The sequence below is a fragment of the Mustela erminea genome, chromosome 13, assembly GCF_009829155.1.
Source record: "Mustela erminea isolate mMusErm1 chromosome 13, mMusErm1.Pri, whole genome shotgun sequence".
NCBI classification, from domain to species: Eukaryota; Metazoa; Chordata; class Mammalia; order Carnivora; family Mustelidae; genus Mustela; species Mustela erminea.
Window position 1 is genome coordinate 15,755,130 of NC_045626.1, and position 10,338 is coordinate 15,765,467.

Consider the following 10,338-nt stretch of genomic DNA (forward strand, 5'->3'; position numbering starts at 1 on the left):
CCGAGTGGATGGAGCCTGAGGAACAGGAAGCAGAATGACTGATTCCGCACTTCCGTACTCCAGCAGATGCACTAGAGGGAAGAGACATAAAACACATCGACGAAGCTCAAATATTTCCTAGGTACAAGCCACCAGTCAGAGACTGATGTATGTGGACAGCTCTATTTAATAATCACAAACACACATTAGGAGGGTTTAATCCTATTAGTCATTCTATTTTAAGTTAACATCCAGTTTAGTTTAAAATGTGGTTTGGGGGCACCTGGGTGGCTCAGTGGGTTAAAGCCTCTGCCTTCGGCTCAGGTCATGATCCCGGGGTCCGGGGATCGAGCCCCACATCGGGCTCTCTGCTCAGCAGGGAGCCTGCTTCCTCCCCTCTCTCTCTGCCTGCCTCTCTGCCTACCTGTGATTTCTGTCTGTAAAAAAAAAAAATATATATATATATATATATCTTTAAAATGTGGTTTGGGGGGCACCTGACTGCCTCAGTCAGTGGAATGTGCAGGTCTTGGTCTCAGAATTATGAGTTCGAGCCCCACACTGGGTGTCGAGATTGCCTAAACAAATAAACTTTTTTTAAAAAGAGAGAGAAAAGAAAAAAATAGTAAGATATACTCTTGTCTGTGCTGACTTTGGTAATACGTATACTAAAATCGGAATGATACAGGTAAGATTAGCATGGCCCCTGGGCAAGAATGACTCACAAATTCTATATTTATGTTAATATATATTTTAATATATATAATTTAATATAGCATTTATTATTTAATATATTATTTAATATACATTATATCAGACATATTTTTGAATTTTTATTATATATAATATGGAATATTACTCAGCCATAAAAAAGAATGAAATCTTGCCATTTGCAATGGCTGGGATGGAGATAGAAAGCATTACGCTAAGCAAAATGAATCAGTCAGAGAAAGATAAATACCATACGATTTCACTCCTATGTGGAATTTAAGAAATAAAACAAATGAGCAAAGGAAAAAAGAGAGAGAGAGAGAGACAAACCAAGAAACAGACTTTCAACTCTACAGAACAAACTGAGGGTCACCAGAGGGGAGTGTGTGGGGGATGGGTGGAACAGGTGACGGGGATGAAGGAGGCACTTGTCGCGATGAGCACCAGGTGTTGTATGGGAGCACTGAACCACTGTCTTGTACACTGCATATTGTACACTGCATACAACTGGAATTAAAATAAAAACCTCAAAAGCCAAAAAAGATAGCTTTGTTTGAAAGAGAAGATGAAGTCACAGACAGGTCTGAATGAAATCTCACCCAGTGGAATTCAGGGTAGCTAATGACATGGCACAGATGAGACACTCGGTAAATATTTCTGAATGAATAAATGAATGATTCAGAAAGGAAAACAGAACTAAGAGACAAACGGCCTTATGAGCAAATTCTCACGTTGGAGAAAGGGACAAGGATTAGGGAAGCTGCCTGTTAGACCATGTTCGTGGTTGAGAATATCTTCTGTAACAAAAATAAATAACTCTCTCCAAATTAGTCAATAACTTCAATAAAGTTCATTTCAAATTTCATTAAGTTTTTGTGTGGAACTTGGCAGGCCAATGTTAAATTTCATCTGAAGGAAGAAATGTCCAAGAAATCAAAACTTTTTTTGTGAAAAATGTCCTTGCTAAAAATGTCCTTGCTAAATATCACTATACAGGAAACTACTAAATCACTGCATGTTAATTACAGTGGAATTAAAATAAAAACCTCGCTTAAAAATATCATTACCAAGTATAATGATTAAGTCATTAAGATTTTGACACAGTAAAGACAAAAGGATAGTTAAAACATATTAGAAAGTAAATATGGAAACCTGCTCTATCCCTGAGCTAACAATATAAATCAGTGAGGAAGGATTAATTATTCAATAAATAGTTTGAGGTCAATTGATTAGCCATATGAAAAAAGATAATGTAGATGCTAAACTCACACCAGATCTAAAAGTCCATTTTAGGAGTATTAAAACCCTAAATATGAAAAACAAAGTTTTTTTAGTTTCAGGAAAAAAATGCAGGAGAATAACTTTTTTGAATTGTGATATTCGGGAAAGAAGTCTTGTTTAAGATACAAGAAGCATAAACAGTTAAGGGAAGAATCAATTGGTTTAATGTCATCAAACCTTAAAACCTCTGCATGAAAACGGACACCATTAAAAAGTGAGAATAGGGGCGCCTGGGTGGCTCAGTGGGTTAAAGCCTCTGCCTTCAGCTCAGGTCATGATCTCAGGGTCCTGGAATCGAGCCCCGCATCAGGCTCTCTGCTCAGCAGGGAGCCTGCTTCCCTTCCTCTCTCTCTCTGCCTAATGGTGATCTCTGTCTGTCAAATGAATAAATAAAATATTTTTTTAAAGTGAGAATAACTAAAACCTCTAAATTGCATACTTTTTAAAGGGCTATTTGTATGGCATGCAAATTATATCTGAATAAAGCTAACCTTCAGAAAGTTGAAAGACGGGGTGCCTGGGTGGTTCAGTCGCTAAGTGTCTGCCTTTGGCTCAGGTTGTGATCCCAGGGTCCTGGGATCCAGCCCCGCATCAGGTTCCCTGCTCAGCAGGAAGCCTGCTTCTCCCTCTCCCACTCCCCCTGCTTATGTTCCCTCTCTCACTGTGTCTCTATCAAATGAATGAATAAAATCTTTAAAAAAAAGTTAAAAGACTTGAAACAATGAATACTTACTGCTTCCCACCCACAAAAATTGACAAAAATTTTAAAGACTCACAATACCAAGTGTATGCATAGATGCGGAGTCCACTGTCGAAATAAACCTAGGGAGGGTATAAAGTGTTACAACCACCTTGAAAAGAAATTGGTCAACTTCCACCGTATGCAAAATATTGGGACCCTAACACCCAGAAAGCTCATTTCCACATGTATATGCTATAGAAACTTGAGCCCATGTGACCTACAAAGCGAATACAACACATTCACAGCAGCATCGTTTTAACACCAACAAACTTCATAATCATCTAATCGATCACTAAAAGGGAAGTGTTTAGATTTTGAAAATTCATGAGGGAACTGCTGTACAGCGGGTCAAGATGAATGAACAAAGCTGCATGAATCACGGAATCATTGTGGAGAAAATAAGTCGTTACCTCTGGAGAGGGCTGGAGGGGAAAAAAATCTGAAAGATACAAAGGAACACAAACAGAGCTCCAACTCTATCTCTAAAATGTTTTATTTTGTATTTCCAAAATCTAAAAAATCCAAAATAAATATAAATTTTAAAAATGTTGTTTTTAAGATCTGGGTCATGTTACTGGATTGTTATTATGTGATTTTCATGTTTTTTATATTTGGAATAATTTCACAGGAAATAAAATGCCCTTGCGGCGTGTAATAAACATGATTCTGAAATTATAGCAAATCATACTTTTGGTATGAGAGCATCAGTCCTATCTGTACCCTTCATCATCAAAAAATTTTAAATTAAAGGGATAGTAGTAGACAGTTTTAGTTATGCAGGATGGATAAGTTCTAAAAATCTGCTGTACAGAATTGTATCTATAGTTAACAGTACTATATTGTGGATTTTAAAATTTATCAAGGAAGTGGATCTCATTTTGAGTGTTCTTTTTTTTTTTTTTTTTTTCCATTTTGAGTGTTCTTATAATAACAATAGATAGGGACGCCCGGGTGGTTTAGTCGGTTAAGTGTCTGCCTTCTGCTCAGGTCCTGAACCCAGGGTCCTGGGATCGAGCCCCACATCACTGTCAGTCGTCAGACTCGCTGCTTAGCGGACAGTCTGCTTCTCCCTCTCCCTCTCCCCCTCCCCGCCCACTCCTGTACTCACACTCCATCTCTCTCTCTCTCAGATAAATAGTTAAAATCTTTAAACAAACAACAAAAAAAAAGATGGGTGAATAGATAGACAGATAGATAGGAATAGTAGCAAAGAGTTACAGAATGCCCTAGAAACAGGTCCTATAAAATGAAAAAACGATTCCCTGCATTCTTAGTAAAACACGCATGTCAGGGTGACACACAGAATCCCTAGAATTTAATCCGGTCTATTCATTCCCCTTCGATATGGAACTTACTGTGTATTGATGAAATATTCCTGATAGATCATTCCTTTTGTCTTTGAAAACCAGATCACGTTCCTTCTGTGACTTCCCTAATATGTCAGAATAAGGTAATAGCCCCAATAATGAAGCAAGTTTTTTTACTAGCCCCTCAATTTACTTTTTTAGATAAGAGCCAGCTGTCAGCACCCGGAGGACCCCGGAAGCAGGAACTCGTCCGGGGGGCAGCAGGCATCCGCTGGATTTGTTTCCTTTCTCATTAGGTGACTCCAGCTGTGGTCTCTTTCACCTTGGGGGAACTGTGAGCGAATGAGAAAACAGGCAAAGAGGGCATTAAGATTAAAGAAGGATGTGAGCCTGACCAGGCAGTGAGAGAGAAATGCCTGGCAATCTTCCAGCCCTAATGGAAAACCGAGCAAGGAGAGCACATGCATAATGTCACAGGAAGATCTCGACCTAATGGACCTTGCACCAAACCTCACACTGAGAATAGGACTAAGGGTATGGGGCACCCAGCTGGCTAAAGCCCGAAGAGCACGCAACTCTTGATCTCAGGGAGATGGGTTCGAGCCCCACATTGGGTATAGGGATTACTTAAATAAATAAACTTTTTTTAAAAAGAAAGTATAAATAAGGGTGAATATCAAAGTCTTTACTTAGATGCAAAAATCCCAGTACTACATTTATAGGATTAGGACTAAATCAATTAGCAGCCATATGTTAATTTTTTTTTTTTAACTTAATGGACCAAATACTCCTTGTCAGGAAACAATGAATTATGGTTAAAAACCAAAAAATGCCACTGCAGCTTCAGACAGAATCTAGAAGGAAGAGAGTGCTTGCTGGCCGGGTCCATGGGGCCTCATAACAACGTCTGGGGCTCTGCGTTTCATTCTGAACACCGTGTTTTAAGAGTTGCTTGAACACATATAAAGAACAGTAAAAATGGTGAGGAAACCAATAAACTCTTTTATGAGGAAGAGAGGAGGAATGATGAACAGAGCTGAGCTCCTACGGCCATCCGCAAGGAGTGAAATCAAAGGGCAATCTTAATCCTACTGGACACAGACAACATCTGTAGTCACGTCACAAGGGTGTTTGATTCATGGTGGGCCCATCGTGAAAACCACCTCTCATGCTGGTATTACAGGGGTCTGGAAATGGGGTGCTGCTCCCCCTGCAACGGTAAAACTCTCAATTCTCCTCCCTACGCCTGTGTCTCCCCCTGGGTCTTCTCAGTCCAGGAAATAACAGAAGTAGCCAGCAGATTGTTCAAGTCAAACCTCTAGCAGTTATCCTTGATCTCGTACCATAACGACCCCCAGTCCGTCAGGAAACCTATCAGTTCTACCTCGAAAACATACCCCAATCCCAGCCAATTGTCTCCATCTTTAGCGTCACTGCTGTAATAATACAAGTCGCTCAACCACGTCCTAGGCTCTCCTGCCCTTCCTCCTCTTGCCCGTCTCCCCAACTGGTGATCCTCCTTCGAAATGGCTGGAATCTCACAACTCTCCCCTCCTAACTCACAGAGAGTTTCTTTTCTTTCCTTACAAATCCCTGCGTGATCGGAGCCCTGCCTGCCTCTGTGTCCTCTTCAAGCACCCCTGCCAGCCTTGTCCCCTGCAGTGAACTGTGTCCCCCCAAACCATAGGTTCGATCCCTAATCTCCCCCTCCTACTTGTAAATGGAAGCTTACTTGGAAATAGAATCTTTCCGGATGTAAGTAAGGTGTGATGTCATTACAGAAAGCCTTCATCCAGTGGCTGCGGTCCCTACGAGAAAAGGAAAAGATCACATGAAGACAGAGACACAAACAGAGCATGTGGAAGATGGAGACAGAGACAGGAGGACTGTACCTACCAGCCGAGGGTCACCAAGGATGTCTGGTGACCACCAGAAGCTAGAAAGAGGCAAAGAAGTTCCTCCCCTAGAGCCTTCAGAGGAAGTAAAGTCCAGCTGACAGCTTGACTTGAGACCTCTGGGCTCCGAATGGAAAGGCAGTACATTCCTGTTGTTTTAAGACACCCAGTTTGTGGCGATTTGTGACAAAACCCTAGGAAATGAATACACCCATGGAATTCAAGTCGCACTGACTTCTTTGGGTTCCTGATGTAGGGGCTCTGTTCTAACTCTTTTTCTTTGCCCAGAATGTTCTTCTTCCCATCTTCATAAGACCAGCTCCTGCATGTCTGTTGAAATGTTGAGATGTCACTGTTGAAATGTCCCTTCCTCTGTCACCAACCACTCAGCCTAAAAGAACCAGCAAGTCACTGTCTATCACACCAACTTGTTTCGGTATTTGCATAACTTATAGCTACCTCTCTGATGTTTTACATGATGACATATGGTCCGTGTCTCTCCACGATAACCTGTGATCCATAAAAACAGGGACTATGTCTGTCTTATTGTGTCTCCCAGGTGCCCAGATAGTGCTTTGTACTTAGTAGGTAGGAATAAACTGGTCGTGGTTTATCCAGAACGGTCCTGGTTTTAGACCTCAGAGACCTGTGTGCTGAAAGGCCCGTTGGTGCCAGGGAAGCTGCGATGTCTAATCACCCCACTAGCAGACACTGTCAATCCAATTACCAAGAACGCTGGAAAATGAATGAATGAATGAATGAATGAATGAATCAACGAACGAACCTTTTAAAGAAATTCTAAAATCTGGGACGCCTGGGTGGCTCAGTTGGTTAAGCGGCTGCCTTCGGCTGAGGTCATGATCCCAGCGTCCTGGGATCGAGTCCCACATCGGGCTCCTTGCTTGGCAGGAGCTGAGCTCAGAATGAACTACCTCTGCCTCTGCCTGCCACTCTGTCTGCCTGTGCTTGCTCTCGCTTCTCTCTATATGACAAATAAATAAAATAAAATCTTAAAAAAAAGAAAGAAAGAAATTCTAAAATCTAACATAGTGGGTGTAGTTGAACCTATTAGTCACAAGGTGGCACTAGACTTCTAGATTTGTGAACATGCCAACTTTCATTGAGGTCGTCTCCGCAGGAGGTAGCGTTACATCCTAAAATGTTAAGAACAGCTGTTTCTCATAGTACTCTTAGAGACTTCTTTAAGACTGACGTATAGTACTATATACCTTTGAAGTAATTTTAATTCCGATGTAATTTTCTGACGATCATTTAATGTTTCCATGTCAAAAAAAGATAAATGTATAAATACCATGACTAATTTGTGTTTTAAATTTTATTTCTGAAACTTACGTCACACTAACATGAAAAATCTGGATAGATAAAATTATGGCCATGGTGACATCTTTTATCCAGAGATTTAAAAATATAGCAAGGAGGAGCGCCTGGGTGGCACAGTCAGTTGAGCGCTGAACTCTTGATTTCGGCTAAGATCTGGGTATCAGGGTTGTGAAATCGGGCCCCACGTGGAGCTCCATGCTAAGCGTGAGGCTGCCTGAGATTCTCTCTTTCCCTCTCTCGCTGCCCCTCCCCTGACTCATGCATGCACTCTCTCTGTCTCTCAAGAAGATGAATAAACTTTTTTTTTTTTCCAAGATTTCATTTATTTTTTTTTGAGAGAGAGAAAGAAAAAGCACAAGCAGGGGGAGGGACAGAAGGAGAGGGAGAAGCAGACTCCCCGCTGAGCAAGGAGCCAGATGTAGGGCTCGATCCCAGGACCCTGAGATCATGACCTGAGCCGAAGACATGCTTAACCAACTGAGCCACCCAGGGGCCCCAACAAATACATGTTTTAAAAATAAATTAATTAAATATAACAAGTATTTATGTGTTCACCATAGTTACCATCTGAAGATTTTGATAGTTACAGGGAAAAAAAAAAAAAAAGGCGTGCCAGAAAAATCTAATGTCAGAAATGTTCCAAGAGAAAACTTTCTCAAGTTTATAGGTTTTAGGTAAGAAATACTCCCAAACGAGGGTTCGTTTCCTAGCAGAACCTCATAGTCACAAAGTCAAAAGAGTTTTCCCCTCCAGCATTCTTGTTTGTGGTAAAGATTTATTGCTCTGATTATCCCAGAAGTTAAAGTCTGCTCCAGGAAGCCGTTTCTAAAACAGAGGTTGCAATTTACGGAGATTTCATCCTGTCTTATCTCCAGCCATCAAGGTAGTTCATTCTGAGCTCAGCAAGATTGTGACACGGCGTTTGTAAATTCATAAACATATTTAAGCAATATTTACATGCTATTTGTAAAGGATACATGTTTGTAGATGAAGTAAAATATGAGGTATTATGGCATATGAAGGCATATGAAGTAAAATATGCTCCCGCTGAGCAGGGAGCCTGACCTGGGACTCCATCCCAGGACCCTGGGATCGTGACCTGAGCCGAGGGCAGGTGCTTAACCGACTGAGCCACTCATGTGCCCCTATTTATTGGTTTTGACCAAAGTTTGGTACATTCTTGCGTGTGCGATGTTTGTTATATTACATACATTTTGTTTTCTTTCTTTTTAACTTTTCCGATGACGAAAAGAAGAAAAATAAATTAATTAATTGGAATTGTCCCCAAGAATCAGTTGACTTTTCTGCAATAAGTCTGTCAAGTCAAGGAATGAAACAGACGAGTATGTCCAAGCTGAGGCAGCCCTTGGCCTCCTTGTCTGAAACCTTCACGACCGCGTACAAACCCAGGACGGATTGCTTTTATTGGAGGTTTTAGTGAGTCTAGGTATAAGTGGGTTTCTTTCTTTTTTTTTTTTTTAAGATTTTATTTGTTTATTTGACAGATAGATCACAAGTAGGCAGAGAGACAGGCAGAGAGAGAGGAGGAAGCAGGCTCCCCACCTAGCAGAGAGCCCGATGTGGGGCTCGATCCCAGGACCTTGGGATCATGACCTGAGCTGAAGGCAGAGGCTTAACCCACTGAGCCACCCAGGCACCCCTAAGTGGGTTTATTTCTTTTTTAAACTTGTTATTGGGTAAGAATGTTTTGCAAAACACAGTTCTGATGAGAGTATTTTATAGATAACGGCCCCCACACTAGAGAGAGACTGAGGGCGCCGGAAATGAGGGGGTGCAACTGGCAACCACCTACCATAAACCAGCAGAAGATGACAGACTCCCAGGGAAATCTCTGGCATGTTTAAAATGTTCTTCTCACGGTAACGGTTTCATCTTTCACAAATGCAATGTAATGCAGGAGAGAAACCCAAGATCGCCAGCTTAAACAATGCCCGAAGAATTCCAGGGGGTTCTTCCTGCATTCAGTACCCTTCCAGAGACTTTTGATAGGTTTGAAGTAGCTACTTTTTAGAGAAAAGAGCTTTTTAAAAAAAAGTAATTTCAAAAAAATAATAATAAATAATAATAATAATAAAGTAATCTCTACATCCATCATGGTCTCAAACTCATGACCCCAAGATCAAGAGTCCCATGCTATGGGGCACGTGGGTGGCTCAGTTGGTCAAGCCACTGCCTTCAGCTCAGGTCATGATTCCTGAGTCTTGGGATGGAGTTCCAGACTGGGCTTCCCGTGCTCTGCAGGAACCCTGCTTCTCCCTCTCCCTCTGCTTGTCACTACCCCTGCCTGTGTAGTGTTTCTGCACTCTTTCTCTCTCTCTGTCAAATAAATAAATAAAATCTTTTAAAAAAAGAAAAAAAGAGTCGCATGCTGTACCGACTGAGCCAGCCAGGAGCCCCCAGAAGACATATTTTAAAAGAGTGAGATTTTTTTCTTTACTATTCTCCAATATATTTATATCATTTTTTAGATGAATTCAAACTCAATGAAAAACTGCCGTCTTGGGGCACCAGGCTGACTCGGCCCGTAGAGTGTGTGACTCTTAATCTCAGGGTTATAAGTTTGAGCCCCCACACTGGGGTGTAGAGATTACTTAAAAATAAAATCTTTTTTTAAAAATTGCTATCTTACCATTAGTAAGGTTCAGATCCCCAATCAAGAAGCTAAAGCACACACAGAGGTAGAAAAAATACAGAAATAATACCGGGATCCGGTCTCTCGTGAAAGCTCAGCAGGGGTGAATACACGAAGTTTCCATATAATGAAAGTTTACTACGCATATACCATAACTTTGCATTTATTTCCAAACCTTGAATTAAATGCTTTGCAAAATTTAGTTTGCACTTGACTCTTACAGTACAAAATCCAACTTAACCTTTTCTTCCCACTCAAGATGCCAGTTGTTTTCCAGGGATAAACAGAGTGGCTTTCTCAGCTGATTGCCGGTTCACTTGTTTGTTTGGGAACTTAACTGTTCCTCCTCTTGAAGACTGTCTTTTATTGGAACAGAGGCAGGAGTAGTTACTTCTTGATTTATTGTTCATTTAGGGATGCATCTTGTAT

The 10,338-nt window shown here is 41.1% G+C and overlaps 1 non-coding gene across 1 annotated transcript; it reads left to right on the plus strand.

Annotated features, from left to right (window-relative positions):
• Positions 1-623: 623 nt before the first annotated feature.
• On the plus strand, positions 624-733 carry LOC116572531. The gene has a single exon (XR_004278390.1). It is a non-coding gene; the product is annotated as a U6 spliceosomal RNA (small nuclear RNA).
• The last annotated feature ends 9,605 nt before the right edge of the window (positions 734-10,338 follow it).